This window comes from Tupaia chinensis, unplaced genomic scaffold, assembly GCF_000334495.1.
Source record: "Tupaia chinensis unplaced genomic scaffold, TupChi_1.0 Scaffold000206_1, whole genome shotgun sequence".
In the NCBI taxonomy this organism is placed as follows: domain Eukaryota; kingdom Metazoa; phylum Chordata; class Mammalia; order Scandentia; family Tupaiidae; genus Tupaia; species Tupaia belangeri.
Window position 1 is genome coordinate 739305 of NW_006159681.1, and position 13143 is coordinate 752447.

The window sequence follows — 13143 nt, forward strand, 5'->3', positions numbered from 1 at the left end:
GGGGCACGTGTGCATGCATGCCCAAGATCCCAAGAGGAGAATGGAGGAGAAGGGATTGCGGCGTGACCATCCCCCCTGGGGGGTAATTTCTCGCTTTCTGTCTCTCTGTCTCTGTCTTTCTGGCGAAGCGCATGCGCCCTATACCAAAAAAAAACTCTCAAAAAAAAAAAAAAAAAAAAAAAGGAAAAGGATTCTGCCCTGTTCCACGTTGTAGCCTCACCAGAAGTTGGACTCTGATTCCTGGACCTCCAGACCATGAGCTGAGCAAACCTATGGCTTTTAACAAAATCACCCAGTTTCAGGTATTGCTATTAGCGATGAAGGATGAAGTAAGACACTATCTGCACTAAGGTTTCCCTCTACTGGCACTATTGTCATTTTCGGCAGGGCAATTTCTGAGGGCAGCCGGACAGTGTGCTGTCAGATGTCCGGCAGCATCCTGACCTTTAACCCCTTAGATGCATGTGCCACCTTCTCCCCACAGTTTAGACAAGCAAAACATTTCCACACATTGGCAAACGTTCCCTGCGGCACCCCTGCTGAGAACTACTGGACCAGTGAATTGTGGTGATCAAACACAGGAACAGAGAAATCAATTAAACATTATTTTAAAAGTTCAAGTGAGAAATGATGCCGTTCTAGGAAGAACAGCCTGGTTGAAAAGGGTGATAAGTGAACAGAATGTAGATGCTTTTAAAGAAAGGACAAAAGGTTTGTAAAAGATTTGGATGTGAAGTGCTAGAAAATTAGAGAAGCCATTTAATGCAAGGCCTGGAGACTTTCAAGCAAAAGAGAAGAAAATAATATTAAATTGACAAAAAGCAAATAAAACATTTCTCCTTTCTGTAGGTGTTCGGATTTGAGTTGCGGACAGAGAATAGCAAAATAGCTGTGTCCTTGAAAAGAGCCATGGTAGTGGTCAGGAAAGATCATGGAAGCAAGGAGTAACTGAGCGGTAAGGGTCCTGCAGATGCTGACCCATTGTTATTGCAGACTCAGTGGCACATTTGGGGATTTAGCAATGTTTATGAAAGTGGCTCCGATTGGGGGTGTGCAGCACTGCCCGGGGATGAGTGCCCGAATGAACAGCAGATCACTTTGGCGCCTAAGACTTCTTAGATTAGGGCTACCAGGGTGAGTTAGAGGAACTGCTAAAACTCAGGAAAGGCCAGTCATCTGACTAGTAACTCAGGGTTAGAGGGATCTCCTCTTGGTTTTACTAGCTGTGTTATATTGTGAAGTTGAGGCTGGCAGAAGAGCAGTGTTGATAGTTCATATGAGAGGTTCCTATGGCAAGTATTTTCATGAGAGATCTTCCTCCTCATCATTTATATTAACCAATAAACCAGCCACAACTCATCAACTAGGAAAAAACATACTTTTAGATTCTTAAGCAAAATCTTATTTTTAATATTTTAGAAGAACATAGTATTTTAAAAATTCTCCTATTAGCATGCAAATTTGATTAATTATAACCAATTTTAAGTACATTCAGTATTGTGAGTCATAATTATTCACATGATTAATATTTAACATGACAACTACAAAGTTATCAAATAAAATACAGAATTTTTTTTTTGTCTTTAGTTTTAGAAGCAAAGGAGGTCAAGGTTTAAATGAGCAGAATAAATTGATTTTAAGCTCCAACTCTTCCAATAAAAGTGCAACCTAATTAAGTATAACAGCTACAGCCTTAGACAAATGTAAAACATTCAGTAGAAATTTTGACCAAAAATGTATTTGCCTCAAATTGGCTGTAGCTGTGATGTGTGGAGTTAGAACAAAATGTAATGAGCTGTTAACAGACATTTTTATCCAAGGAAATATGCATTGCATTCGGCCACATTTTCCATCTGTTACAATGAGTTAGACAAGAGCTGATCGAGCAGATGAAACACAGTTGTCTGGCAGGAAGTTAACATGAAATTATGGGTACCAGTGAGAAGAACGACTCTTAAATTCCAGTGAACTGATTCAAAGATTTTCCTTTTTTCATTTTGCATCCTAAAGAGGAATGGCTTTCCAGAGCGTAAGTGGAAAAAGGTTGCCCCAGGCAGAGCCAGGCCATTGGCACTGGCATTCAGACTAGAGTGATTCTGAAAAGCACAGAGTTGGCCAAGCACTGCAGACCTGGAACTGTCACATGCTCATGGTCGATCCTGCATTTAGCATGTTCAGTCATGGCACAAGCAAATTTGGTTAACTCAGGCTTTTCTTCAGATTTAGGAGAATTCATCTAAAGCAAGTATTACGTTTAATTGTGTATTCAAAGAAAAGAAAATGTATCGAGGCGAGCAGGTGGCATGGTGGTTAAGGTGCTGGACTCTCACATGGGCAAACACAGTTCGAGTCCTGGACCTAGCAGCTTGCTTTCTCACTTTCTCTCTCTCTCTCTCTCGCACACATGCCCTGTAGCAAAATCAAATAATAATTATAAATTAAGTTGAATTGAATTAAATAATTATTAAAAAGAAAGAAAGGAAATGTATTTATCATCTACTTTAAGAGCTCTGTAAATTAATTTATCCTAAAATTTTACTTTGAAATGACTTTAAACTTACAAAACAGTTGCAAAAACAATTCAGTCCTTGGGATCAGCAGTTGGTATAATGGTTATATTTCTGGACTCCCATGTAGTTGACTGCAGTTCGAGTCACAAACTTGGTGGCTTACACTCACGCCAGACCCGTGAGCATTTGTATCCAAGGCCCCGAAAGGAGAATGGAGGAGAAGGGATTGTGGCATGGCCACCCCCCAGGAGGTGATTTCTCACTTTCTGTCTTCCTATCTCTCTCTGTCTTTCTGGAGAGCACCCTATAGCAAAAACCTCTCCAAAAAAAAAGAAAAAGAAAAATATTCAGTCCCTGTATGCCCCTCACTGACTTCACTTAATGTTGACTACTTACAAAATCATAATACAATGATCAAAACTAAAGAAAAAATATAACATTGGTACAAACTATTAACTAAATTATAGACTTCAGAAAGAGCTCACATTTCAGAACTATTTCTACACGTCAGAATCCAAAGTCTCAGGCTGCATAAAGGCATCATTTCTCCTTAATGTCTTCCACTCTAAGATGATGTCTCAGTATTTCCCTGTCATTTCTGAAGTACTGTCACATGCAGAAGAATACTGAGCAAGGATTTGGAAGATAGCCCTCAGTTTGAGTACATCTGATAAGTCCCCATTGCTAGAATAAAGTCATGTATTTGGAGAAGAACTCCATTGGGCTAGTGGTAGACTAGCAGTAGCGTAATCAGTGGCCTTTTTAGCAAACTGTATCTGACAGGAATTGATGCCCATACATCATTACTGGTGAGGCTACCGAGGACCCTTGGGAGTACTGTGGAGAATCGCTTTTTAATTATTGCTTAAATTGCTTTTCAGTGATGAGTGAGATCAAATATTTATTCCTAGACTTATTTGCCATTTTTATTTTTTGTCCTCTAGATTACTTATTTATCTTTTATTGTACAGTTTTGTTTATTTTTGAATCTATTTTGATAAAGGTGTATATTATTTGTCTGTTGTATTTCATTCAAATGTATACATTTCATGGTAAATGTTAATTTTTAAAGAATTATTTATTGAATTTATTTATTAATTTTTTTTACCTGAGTTTTGCCAGAGAAAGAGAGAGAGAGGGAGAATGAGAAAGCAAGCTGCCAGGTCCAGGACTAGAACCAGTCTGCCATGTGGGAATTCCAGCTTCTTAACCACCATGTCACCTGCTGGCCCCAGTAAATGTTAATGTTTGAATGCAGATTTTGCATATGACTTCCTCATCAGCTGTTCTTTCAGAATTAATAGCTTTTTATTTCTTTTACTAGAGTTACCTGATCAGTCTTTTAGTTGGAAAATTGTCTTTGTATACTATTTTTCATGAATATTAATTTTCTTGGTTTTTTTTGTTTGTTTGTTTTTTTCTTTTCAGTGTCATTGACCACAAACACAAGAACAACATTGCCTTTTGATACTTATAGAAGAGCATGGGCAGCTATTCACCAATCCTGTCTACTTTGAGGAGCCTTCAAAAAGAATTTGTGGCTAGCAAGTGGCATAGTGGTTAAAGCACTGGACTCCCACATGGTCAACTGCAGTTCAAGTCCCAAACCCAGTGGCTCAAAACTTATGTCAGGCATGTACATGCATGCCCAAAATCCCAAGAGGAGAATGAAAGAGAGGGGATTGTGGTGTGACCATCCTCCCCCTGTGGGATGACTTCTCACTTTCTCTCTGTCTCTCTCTGTGTCTCCAAGAAGCACACTCACCCTATAGCAATAAATCTTTAAAAAAAAAATGGGAAAAATGAATTAAATTTTCATGAATTAAAATTATATTAATTTGCAAAACTTTTCATGATCTGTGCTTAAATTTTTCTTAATGTACCTTTTCCTTAAATGTTTTGAAGACCTCTTACACTCTTCATGAGCAATGGACAGTTCTTGCTCTCTTTCTTTCCCCATCTGACTGCCAAATGTGAAGGTGACACAATAGTTCATAGGTAAGTTTAATCCACTTATGTGCATAATATGCTGAGGCTGTGTGATAATATGACTGTTTTCCTAAAAAATTACTCAGAGCAAAAATCCTCACAAATGTACATGGGCATGGGACTTGAAGGGAATATATTTTTTAGAAAATTCTGTTAGTCACTAAACTTTGAGGTTTATCTGTTTTGAGCTCCTAACTATAGTAACAATCATAAATATAGCCTTGCCTTTAACTTTAATTAACAAGCTCCTGAGATTTTACAAGGAATTATAAGTTCACTTCAGGTTCTGTTAGTTCGTTGTTTTTTTTTTTTCTTTTTTTGAAATTTACAAAAACTTCAGTCTACTATTAGTTCCCCAAGAATTTTTAACCTAAACCATGCTTAAGTTTTATTGGATCCTACTAAAATAAAGACTTTAGATTTGTACTAAAATTGAAAAATTCCTGGTCTTGCTAGTCGTATGGTGGTTAAGGTAGCCAGCTTCCATATGGCCGATTATGTAGTTAGAGTCCTGGACCTAGGGGCTTGAAAAACGTGCCAAAATCCTGAAAGGAAAAACAGAAGGGATTACGATTGCAGCATGACCAGCTTCCACGGGAGGATTCCTTTTCATTCTCACTCCCGCCCTGTCTCACTTCAGTGAATTCACATGCCCTGTAGCAAATGAAAGAACAGGAGAAGAAAGGAAGAAAAGCCATTTCATAAGTACATCTAATCCACTTAAAGGCATAACTACTCATAATTTTAGATTTCTCATATGCTCTCATTTCTTCTCAGTTATTTTTCTTACTTTTTTTAAGGGCAATATTAAAGGGGTAAGTGTACTACAGCTCTTTCAGTTTATACAATACTGGCCGACATATTAAAAATTAGTAAAGAATTTAAACTGGGCCCTCATTCTTTATTACTTACTTGATTAGTACCATTCTGAAATTGTTTAGAAAATCAGTATTTTGGTGATGTGAAAGTATTCACTAAGTTCTTGTCACTAATAAAATTTGCCACGTGAACATAGATTACTTCTTATCGCTAAACACAAAGCAAACGTCCTACTCTAGAGCAATGCTGTCTTCATCTAAGAGCCCATAGAAATTAAGCTTCTTGTTGTTCCTATTAATAATTGGAAAAGAGAAAATCAGTAAGAATGAACACAATATGTACTTTAAAAGTGGATGATCTAACTGCTAAGTATTAAAAGAGGTTTTGTAAAAATTAAGGAAAGACCTCAAGTACCCTACAGATTTAGCGCATGAAATAATGAAATTTATACTTTTTTCCCCTACAATCCTGTTAGAAGAAAATTAAGAAGAAAGACACAAGCTCTCTTATTTTAACAAATATTTTAGTTATTGACCTAGAAAACTTCATTAGTTGGTACCTTATTTATAAACTCTTTCTTAAATAATTATATTATTATTATTACTATTACTATTATTTGACCAAGAGGCAAATTGAGAAAGCAAGCCACCAGATCCAAGACACAAACCACAGTTGGCCATGTGGGAGTCCGACCAATATATTAAACACCATGCCATCTACTGGTCCCATTTCTAAACATTTTATCAGACTGTCTCATGACAGAATACTGAGTACAGTTAAACTGAAACCGCAGTAGACAAAAACTTAAGAGAACTCCATCAGTCCACATAGTCAACCTCTGTCTCTTGAAAAAAAAAAAAATGTTGTTCTAAAGATCAGAGAAACTTGGTCAATGACCATTAATGAAAAATGAATATAATGTTACAAAAAGGAAATTTAACTGAAAGTAATACATCTAAACAGTTAGTAGACCACATCCCCAAATCCCAAGGTTTATTGTAAAAAAGTTAAATGTGACACTAACTCCAAAAATTTTTAAAATACATAGGTATTTCATGAGAAAGAATCTTTGAAAATTTTCTTCTTTAATATAAAACATTACATAAATAGGTACAGAAGCAAATCCAGAAATACATGTAGACCAAAGAGGACTTAGAAACAACACATTTTATAATCAACTTTATCAATATTGTATCTTAAAGACATTTTACAACTTAATGAATCTATTAATGTAATGGGGATATTAACAGTGTTGTTTGGGGGTCGGGTGAATTAACATTTTAAAGCATTTAAGCATGGTGTGCAATTATATGAAGGCTAAGAAGGGCCAGTGGTACAACAGGAAAAATGCTCTGTGATGCTAGACCAAAGTGGAATGGTCTAAGACCCAGGCCCTGAGGCCCCTCTGCACACACCACGTGACCCTGGCCGGCTGAGGCAGGGCATGGATCACAGCATGAAAATCCTGTTAGGGATGCTCTCGATCTCTCACAGAAGTAATAAATAAACATTTTTTAAAGGACTAGCTAAGTGATGCATAACCACAGCTGATGGACATATGTTGAGCATTTTTCTAGGTACTAGAGATACAACAGAGAATGAAATAAAGTCAGACGGACAAATAAATACATGAATAGATATTAATTAACAAAAAATTATGATAAACTCAGACAGACTTTTAGGTTGGGCATTGCTATTTGACCAGAAGATCCAGGGAACATTGAACCGTAGTGTAAAACTGGAAAAGCAACATGCAGGATGAGAAAGGGCCAGCGTACTGTCTGTAGGATGAGCCTGCTGGGCAGAGGGACCAGCTCGAGCAGGTAGGAAGCTGGGGTGAAGCTGAAAGGACCTAGGAATAGCTGGGAGACAGCCGGTGGAAAATAGCAGACTGGGGTACAGCAGAGGGAGAAATGTTAAAAATGAATCAGACCAGTTTCTTTTGTAGAGACTCTGGTTTGCAGTATGAGTAAGACCAGAAAGCATTCTCCTACTTTTAACAAAAGTATTATGCAAAAACAGAACTATCAGTTAACTTCCCATGGAAATTTTGAGATTTAGCATTTAGCTTAAATACAATATTCCATTGTAGACAACTTTCTGCTGACTTCGGTCAAATATGATAATTTTCTACTAATTTTTTTAAAAATACAAAGTGTAGGAAACTGATCTGGGGTCCTTCCTTTATCCTTATGAGCAGGAGAAGACTGATCCCAGATTTAATTTTCTTTGTAATAATGACATAAGAGCATTTACCATATCCAATACTAATTCAATAAATTATTTGTGAATTGGCAAGTCCTGATAAATCGACCCAAAAATAATTTGAAGAACTTTCTCAAGAATGGATAAATAATAAATGAGATTTTAAACATAATAGACTAATAAATATTTATTGCTAGATACTGCCTAAACAATTCTTTCTCTGATCTTACTAGATCAAAGACTTGATTTAAAAAAAGGCAATAAATATGCAATTAATAAACAGTTGCTAATTATACACACCCGAAATAACCATTGCAGATAAGACAGGTTGAAAACTGACCACCTAAAGATGTCCCTATCCTTATTTCTGGGATCCCCAATGAATACGTACCTGATATAGCAAAGGAGATTCTCTAGGATGTGATTATGTTATGAATTCTAAGACATGGCATCCACTCTGCATTATTCAGATGGCCCAATGCAATCAGAGGTTCTTTTAAAAAGGGAGGCAAGAGGTTTAGAGTCAGAAACAGGGACTGGAAGCTGGAAGATGCTGCACTGCTGGCTTTGAGTACGGAGGTTAGAGCAGAGCTAAGCACTTGGCGGTCTCTAGAAGTTTGGAAAGACAAAGAAAGGGGTTTCCCCAAGAGGCTACAGAAGGAGCACAGCCAATGGAAACTTCAATTCTTATAATTTTTGAATTCCAAAACTATAAAATAGTAACATTTTAATCTACTACATTTTTGGCACTGTGTCACTGCAGCAATAGAAACCTAATAAAGAAGGTAAAATAAAAGTAACAAAGATTGTATTTTCTCTTTTTAAAGATCTTCTTGATCTAATTACAGAAAAAGGATTATTTACATGGAAAACTAAATGACAAGACAAAATAATTCATCCAATTTCTTTATCTATAAAATATGTGGGTTGAAAAATTTATCTTTAACAAATATTAAATTCTATTTTTCTGTTTCTTTTCTATTAATAACCCAAAGAAGTGTGACTATTCTTTTCCAAGTTTGTGCCAACTTTATAAATGTACCATATAATTATGACCATTGTGATATTTTTATTTTACAGTTTTTTTATATAAATAATAATTTTAATGAAGTTTACCACCAAATCAAATTATTCCCCGAACCAAACCCATCTCCTGCTGCAACAAATTTATTTCATTTACTCTCCTTAACTTCTCTTTGTGTAACGTTTAATTTTCTAGTTTTCAAGAAATTATTCATGGCCAACCACCTTTTTTATTCATAAGTAAATTAATGTTTTAAGTCAAACAATACAAGATTATATTTACAGTTACCATATATCAATCTTCTTTTTTCCTTTACTTTTTTTTTTTTTTTTTTAGGTTATTACCATAGGGTACATGAGTTTTCCAGAGAGATAGAAGGAAAGTGAGAAATCACCCCTCCAGGAGGGCTGGCCATACTGTAATTCCTTCTCCTCCATTCTCCTCCTGGGATTCTGGGAATGCATGCACATGTGCCTAGTGTGATTTTCAAGCTGCCAGGTCCTGGACTTGAACTCTCATTGGACGTGTGGTAATCCAGTACCTTAATCATCACACCTTGTGCTGTCCCCCCATATATCTATATTTTTAACCAGTGATATATTAAGCTGCTTGAACGAATCAAAAGTTAAATTAGTTAAATTATCATAGAGAGTGAAATGTGGTCTTCTCTCAGCGCTTGCATTTCACAATAAGCTAGTGAGAATAATCACATTCAAAGGCTTCCATGGTTTACTAATTATAACTTCTTTCAGAAAATAAATTAGCCACAGAATGAGCATGAAAGGTGTAAACGGAGAATTTTTAGACAGAACATAAGCAATGTATGATGAGAACTGAAACAGTTTATTTGATTTGATATGAGTAGAGATGTATTTTATATTTTTGAACCAGGCTAGGTATAATATCATCAAATTAGCCATAAGCTACTACAATATGCACTATATGTAATATATCTTAATATGTTATATACATAAATTATGTGAAGCCAATATGAATATGTATTTATGTATTTTTGAGGGAATGTGAAACATTTGGCTTACATAAGATTTTGATAGAATAAAATATCTGGTTATTCCCAAAACCCCAAAACCATAGAACTGTTTGAGGAATGAGGATTTTGAATTATCTTGTATTTTCATGCAAATCAAGGTAGAGTAGGAAAGAAATTTCCATAATATGTAAACTTTCCTGACAGGATCCAGGACATAATCGTCTATGGTTTTAGCTTTCTGAAAGAGGGTTTATCTCCTCCTGCCTGTAATGTTTTAGCACAGATCACACTGTGTTGCCTAAATGTAGTCAAAGGATAAGTTGCAACAGTTACCGGTCAACTCCCTCCCAGGAAATATTACTGTGTTAAAATGTATCTGAAATCTGAAACTTGCTTATTTACAAAGTATCAGCATAATTAAAACTGAGAAGTCTTTTATTTTCTATTTCATGTATTTCTGCTCTTATCTTTATTATTTCCCTTCTCCTGGAGTTTTTTTGGATGTTTTTGCAGTTGCTTTTCGAATTCTCTAAAGCATGATGTTAGGTGATCCATTTGCCTTCTTTCCGTGTTCCTCTGATGTGCACTCATTGCTATGAACTTTCCTCTTACGACTGCTTTAGCAGTGGCCCAAAGATTATGGAAACTCATGTCCTCAATGTCATTGGCTTCCATGAACTTTTTGATTTCAGTCTTTATTTCAATAGTTGTGGAGTCATTCAGGAGTAGGTTATTAAGTTCCCATGTATTTGAGTATTTTTGAGGATTTCTCTTGAAATTAAACTCAAGTTTAGTTCCATCATGTTTGGGGAAGATGCTGGGTAAAGTTTCTATGCTTTTGAATCTGTAGAGGCTTCCTTTGTGCCCTATGATATGGTCAATCTTCGAAAAGGTTCTGTGTGGAGGTGAGAAAAAAGTGTATCTCATGGGTTTTGGATGAAAAGTTCTATAGATGTCTGTTAAATCCATTTGATTTATGATATCGTTTAGATCCTTTATCTCTTTATCTATTTTTTTGTCTAGATGATCTGTCCGGACGGGGTAGAGCGGTATTGAGGTCTCCAACAGTTAGTGTGTTGCAGTCTAACAGTTACCATATATCAATCTTCTTTTTTCCTTTTCTTTTTTTTTTTTTTTTTTAGGTTATTACCATAGGGTACATGAGTTTTCCAGAGAGATAGAAGGAAAGTGAGAAATCACCCCTCCAGGAGGGCTGGCCATACTGTAATTCCTTCTCCTCCATTCTCCTCCTGGGATTCTGGGAATGCATGCACATGTGCCTAGTGTGATTTTCAAGCTGCCAGGTCCTGGACTTGAACTCTCATTGGACGTGTGGTAATCCAGTACCTTAATCATCACACCTTGTGCTGTCCCCCCATATATCTATATTTTTAACCAGTGATATATTAAGCTGCTTGAACGAATCAAAAGTTAAATTAGTTAAATTATCATAGAGAGTGAAATGTGGTCTTCTCTCAGCGCTTGCATTTCACAATAAGCTAGTGAGAATAATCACATTCAAAGGCTTCCATGATTTACTAATTATAACTTCTTTCAGAAAATAAATTAGCCACAGAATGAGCATGAAAGGTGTAAACGGAGAATTTTTAGACAGAACATAAGCAATGTATGATGAGAACTGAAACAGTTTATTTGATTTGATATGAGTAGAGATGTATTTTATATTTTTGAACCAGGCTAGGTATAATATCATCAAATTAGCCATAAGCTACTACAATATGCACTATATGTAATATATCTTAATATGTTATATACATAAATTATGTGAAGCCAATATGAATATGTATTTATGTATTTTTGAGGGAATGTGAAACATTTGGCTTACATAAGATTTTGATAGAATAAAATATCTGGTTATTCCCAAAACCCCAAAACCATAGAACTGTTTGAGGAATGAGGATTTTGAATTATCTTGTATTTTCATGCAAATCAAGGTAGAGTAGGAAAGAAATTTCCATAATATGTAAACTTTCCTGACAGGATCCAGGACATAATCGTCTATGGTTTTAGCTTTCTGAAAGAGGGTTTATCTCCTCCTGCCTGTAATGTTTTAGCACAGATCACACTGTGTTGCCTAAATGTAGTCAAAGGATAAGTTGCAACAGTTACCGGTCAACTCCCTCCCAGGAAATATTACTGTGTTAAAATGTATCTGAAATCTGAAACTTGCTTATTTACAAAGTATCAGCATAATTAAAACTGAGAAGTCTTTTATTTTCTATTTCATGTATTTCTGCTCTTATCTTTATTATTTCCCTTCTCCTGGAGTTTTTTTGGATGTTTTTGCAGTTGCTTTTCGAATTCTCTAAAGCATGATGTTAGGTGATCCATTTGCCTTCTTTCCGTGTTCCTCTGATGTGCACTCATTGCTATGAACTTTCCTCTTACGACTGCTTTAGCAGTGGCCCAAAGATTATGGAAACTCATGTCCTCAATGTCATTGGCTTCCATGAACTTTTTGATTTCAGTCTTTATTTCAATAGTTGTGGAGTCATTCAGGAGTAGGTTATTAAGTTCCCATGTATTTGAGTATTTTTGAGGATTTCTCTTGAAATTAAACTCAAGTTTAGTTCCATCATGTTTGGGGAAGATGCTGGGTAAAGTTTCTATGCTTTTGAATCTGTAGAGGCTTCCTTTGTGCCCTATGATATGGTCAATCTTCGAAAAGGTTCTGTGTGGAGGTGAGAAAAAAGTGTATCTCATGGGTTTTGGATGAAAAGTTCTCTAGATGTCTGTTAAATCCATTTGATTTATGATATCGTTTAGATCCTTTATCTCTTTATCTATTTTTTGTCTAGATGATCTGTCCGGACGGGGTAGAGCGGTATTGAGGTCTCCAACAATTAGTGTGTTGCAGTCTATCTCCCCTTTTAGATCTAACAGTCTTTCCTTCACATATTTAGGTGCTCCTGTGTTAGGCACATAGAAAGTTATGTGTTATATCTTCTTGATCTATTAATACTTTTACTACAATATAGTGCCCTTCTTTGTCTCTTCGAACAGTTTTTGTTTTAAAGCCTGTTTTGTCAGAAATTAGTATTGCTACTCTAACTCTTTTTTTGGTTCCCATTCACATGGAAAACTTACTTCCAACCCTTCACTTTCAGTCTATGTATGTCTTTATCCATGAGGTGGGTTTCCTGTAGGCAACAGATAGAGGGTTTCTGTTTTTAATCCTTTCAGCCAGTCTGTGTTTCTTGGCTGGAAAGTTTAATCCATTCACATGCGATGTTATCATTGATGTTACCAGATCTGTCCCAACGTTTATGCTGGCCATTGTCTTAGCTGCCTTTCATTCCGTTATTTCTGTCTGTTAATTCTTTAGTTTTCCTGGAACAGTACTTTCTTCAGGGTTTCTTGAAGAGCTGATCTGGGGTTGGCAAATTCTTTCAGGTTTTGTTTTTCTGAGAAGATATTTTAATCTTTTTTTTTTCCATATAAAGGATAATCTTGCAGGATATAATAATCTTGGTTGAAATTGTTTCTCTCTTAACATTTGCAATACATCTTCCCATTCTTTCCTTGCTTGCACTGTTTCCATTGAGAGGTCCGGTGTTAGCCTGATGGGATGACCTTTGCAAGTC

General features: G+C 36.0%; 1 long non-coding RNA gene across 1 annotated transcript in view; it reads right to left on the reverse strand.

Moving 5' to 3' along the window:
• Positions 1–8094, reverse strand: part of LOC102498443 (uncharacterized) — a 16945-nt gene extending 8851 nt beyond the window's left edge. The window contains exon 1 of the long non-coding RNA XR_334348.1: positions 7915–8094. This is a non-coding gene — a long non-coding RNA (uncharacterized LOC102498443). The remainder of the gene's footprint in view (positions 1–7914) is intronic.
• Positions 8095–13143: the final 5049 nt, after the last annotated feature.